The sequence below is a fragment of the Pocillopora verrucosa genome, chromosome 5, assembly GCF_036669915.1.
Source record: "Pocillopora verrucosa isolate sample1 chromosome 5, ASM3666991v2, whole genome shotgun sequence".
Taxonomy (NCBI): domain Eukaryota; kingdom Metazoa; phylum Cnidaria; class Anthozoa; order Scleractinia; family Pocilloporidae; genus Pocillopora; species Pocillopora verrucosa.
In genome coordinates, this window is record NC_089316.1 from 19240476 (window position 1) to 19244716 (window position 4241).

At 36.3% G+C, this 4241-nt stretch overlaps 1 non-coding gene across 1 annotated transcript; it reads left to right on the top strand.

Moving 5' to 3' along the window:
* Window positions 1-2140: 2140 nt before the first annotated feature.
* Window positions 2141-2213, top strand: Trnai-gau (transfer RNA isoleucine (anticodon GAU)). The gene has a single exon. It is a non-coding gene; the product is annotated as a tRNA-Ile (tRNA).
* Window positions 2214-4241: the final 2028 nt, after the last annotated feature.

The following is a 4241-nucleotide window of genomic DNA, read 5'->3' on the forward strand; positions in this document are numbered from 1 at the left end:
TAAAAATAGTCAGTTTTTTCCAAAGAATGAGGAAATTCTAAACACTTAAGTTGATTGATGTTGGTATTAACAGCACAATACGATTTCTGATTTATCGGTGTATTCCTTCCAAACTGGCGTAAAAACAGGAGTCTAACTTCTAGAAGGTTGCAGATGTCAAAGAAAAGCTAGATACAGTGACTCGGTTCTCCAGTAGACGATATAGCGTTTTCCATTGCATCAGTAAATACCTTTTACGAATTAGGAAAACTATTGAATTTAACTACTGCTGATTACATTTCTAATAAAGTAGACATAGGGATACAGACAATATAAGACCTGTGAAGAAGCCTCGTTTTTTGAAAAACTATAATCCATGCGGGAATATAACTAAAATAGAACACGATACATCCAAATATACCTCGCTATCGGACCTGTGAGTTTATACCCTGCTATATTTATTCAAAAGGTGCTAAAGAAAAGCTAGATATATGGCGACAAAGCAGGGCTTGCTCTAAAGTTTTAATGTCTATTTTTTCCCTTTTATAATCTTATAAGTATATTACATCCTGCAACGATTTGTGTTGCTATTTACTCCGTAGAGGAATTTTAGTGTTCATTTGTTTTCAATGCCTAGAATAAAAAACCCTCAAAGTCATTTTGTTCTACAGTATAGCTCGTTTTCTTATCGCAGACTTAAAAAAAGCATCGCTTTATTGAGGCTAACAGTCTGTTTGCAAGCATTTTATGTGTTTCCTGACCTTCCTTAATTGGTGTAACTTACTAAATACCGCCTTTAAATTTTTTTTGTTAGGCGGTTGGACAACAATCAGTTGGAGAGATTACCATCAGACATTTTCAGCAAAAACACCTTGTTATCGGACTTGTAAGTTTATACCCTCCTTTATTTATTTAAAAGACGCTTTAAATCCAAATCTACTGAACAAACGAATAATGCCTTATCTCCAAATGACCGATATGTCCTCTTTCCTCTAAAGCTGATGCACAGTACCCTTGGATCCACCTCTCCCTTGTTTTGACCTCTACTCTATGTGCTACTTCTCGTCTCCCTAAATGATAATTTTTCTTCATAAAATGACCAGCCCTAGAAATAAACCTCTTTAGCTGTGTGGTCACGTAGTTAGAAATGGGTAAACAAGGATTCGAAATGGGTGCTAAAATGTCGTCTGCAGTATGTACTGCAGACGACATTTTATAAAAGAAATTCTTTCTTCTCTCGCCGAAATTTCCATATTCACGGACAAATCAGCTCTCCATTAACCGCGATAATATACAAATGGGGGATTAATAAATAATAGAACAATAATTTGGATTGATAAAACAAACTTACGAGAACAAGATCTTTAAAGCTTACGTGAAAAAACACATGAAGCTGGTACAAAAGGGAGGCAAATATCTTACAAAAAGGAGGTTCGGGGATTTTGTGACTTAAGCTTAGAATGAAACCATATTCTGTCCATAACTGTAAAGTTAGTTTTGTTTGACATAAATATATTCGCACACTTTGGTTACCTAATCGACAGCCGATCAAAGTTCTCAAACTACTGAATGAACGGAAGTTTGAAATTTCTCTAAAAATTCAACAAATTGAGAGAGCCTACACAATCCAAACCACCATATGTCGACGAGGAACCGCAAAGTGATCCAAAAGTGATTTATAACGCTGGTCTCAGAATACAGAGCCATGGACGTTGACACAAAATTGAGGTCGACTGCCGGTCACGGTTCCTAAATAACTACATGACTTGCAGTTGGAAATTTACCGACAATTTAAGGAAACTGAGAAAGCTCATACATTCCGAACTATTATATGTTGATTAGAAGCTTCTGCGCTCTCTCGAAGACATTTATAAATCTCATTTCTAGCGTTCGGTTTCTCTGACTCAGAATGCACGCACTAAGAAATTCAGTGATACTGCGCGGGATGTTTTTTGTATGCGTTTTAATCGCAAAAAAAGAAAAAAAGAAAAGAAAAAGAAAATAGAAGAAAAGGAATAAAAATTACATCGGTTGTGAATATATGGAAGTCATATATTTGAACTGCGGTTAAAGACGTGAATATGAAAGCGATCCTCGCAGTAATGAACACTATTTAAGTTCAGGGTTTATTTGGAACCAACACGGTGACCAGCTCCCACTTGGCTTGTTAGCTCAGTTGATAGAGCACTGCACCGATATCGCAGAGGTCATGGGTTCAAATCCCGTACAGGCCTTCTTTTCACTATTACTTAAGTAGTGTTCATTACTGCGAAGATCGCTTTCATATTCAAAAATTACATCGAAAAAGATTGGTAAGGGTACCAATTGTTCTAGTCTAAGTCTTTCCTCTTTAGAAATTCTTCATAGCTTACAGCTATTGAGCAAAATGGAGGTAACTAGCGGCACCCAGAAATTTGTTAGCAACCATAAAATACAGATCCTAATGGTGATTTGTAATAGGAAAAAACACCAGGCATTGGGAGAACGCTTTTCTCCCTGTTGATATCCATTATTTTCCGGCGCTTAAATTAAGGTTGTTTCCGTTCTGTCCTTTTTCCAAGCCTTTTGGGTGTAAAATATTTTTCAAATTTGTTATGGGAGACAGGAATATTTAGTGGATGAGGAGTGTGTGCAGCATTGAATCAAAGAAATTGTTTCTTTTCCGAGAGATTTTGAGGTTACAAATGGAAAGAATGTAAAGAAAGTTTTATGTGGTAATACAAAATGGAATATGAAAGTAGCCTCATACGAAAACCTTTAACAAAAACTTCTCTCTGAATTCCGTTGTGAACGATTTTGCATTGGCAATTTTCCCTAACAAATTGAACTTCACTACTTAAACAAGCCTTTCACGTGAAACGTGAAGAAAGGAAGCAAGTGCCTTGGGTAAAATACAATGCAAATCCACGACCGAAAGGCACAAAAATGGAAATAAAGAATATATAGTCTTGAGCGTGACAAAGGATCGTGGTTTCCCAACTTTCGATGATTTGCGGAGCTAACACATGTTTAATTTTTCCCTTGGTTTTAGCCTTACCCTACCACCGAAACGTACTCGTAGTATATACGAAACCATTGAGATAATATAGCACAAAGAGGTGATTTTAATGGCTATTACCCTGCAACGGCTAAAAGCGCAAATCTCGTGTGCGTTGCTCCGGGATAGCTAAGCATCGCTTTGCCGTCGTATATAAACCACCGCGGATTTTGAGAGAACACGAAAACAATTTATAAACAATAACGTGTTAGTGAAGAATTCTTCATAATAGTCTTTACCGAAAGCTTTTAAAGTTAGCAAGCATAGAAAGCAGCTTTAATTACTTGCGGAAGTGTTTTTATTTTGAAAAATAAATTCAGTTGTAGGATTTTAACTGGTGGAGTTTATTTTCATTGTGAGGATTTAACTTTTAATTTTTTAATAACATTACTAGACCACATCACGTCTGAAAGCGAAGAAATCGAAAGACAACAACATCGAGCCGTGTTTCGTGTGTACTGATTCAAGCGTCGTCCAACTATTTTTTTTACTCGCGGTACACTATTTTCCTGTCACAAAATTTATATAAGTTGTCTCAGCTTGAATTCAAATTGCCATGGAGTCGTTGTTAAAATTTACAAAAGTGTTTGGAATGCCTAAACTTGGCAAAAACTATCAGGTGAAAGTTGAAATCGTGGACAGGAAACGGAATTTCCAAAAATCTTGAGTGCACATCTACTTTCGAAAGGTTTTTTTTTTTCATATATCAAGTAGATAAGATTCTCAGAAATATCTAAAGGAAAATGCCTTTAGTTTTCTAGGGCGGTTTTCTTGAGCAAGGACATATCAAGTTTTTCCCTGATCTTGGCGAGTGGTTTGGGGAGCGTTAGTGGAGAGTTTCTGAGGGTCTTTCACTTTAAAATCCCTAAAACAGAGCAATCGGTGACATTGATGTTGTTAGAAAAGTTAAATTTTTGTGGTTGTTTTTGGCGTTCAAAGTGTTCTCCTCGTTTCTTTCAAACCAAAAGCTTTTAGCAAATTAAACTTTAGGAGTTCGCCAGTAGTAGCACCACTTGACAGCAGGACGGGAAAATATTTCAGATTTATTTGATTTTACATAGAAATTACAGTAGATTTTTGATTAATCAGAGCGCGCGTTGTATCTAAGTTATGTTATGACATGGCGCATTGGGCACTCTGACAATCGGCTACCAATACTTTCTTCCGATGTGAAAAATACTCGCTCACAATATATGACTATTTAACAAAGGTGACAAAGTCAAGA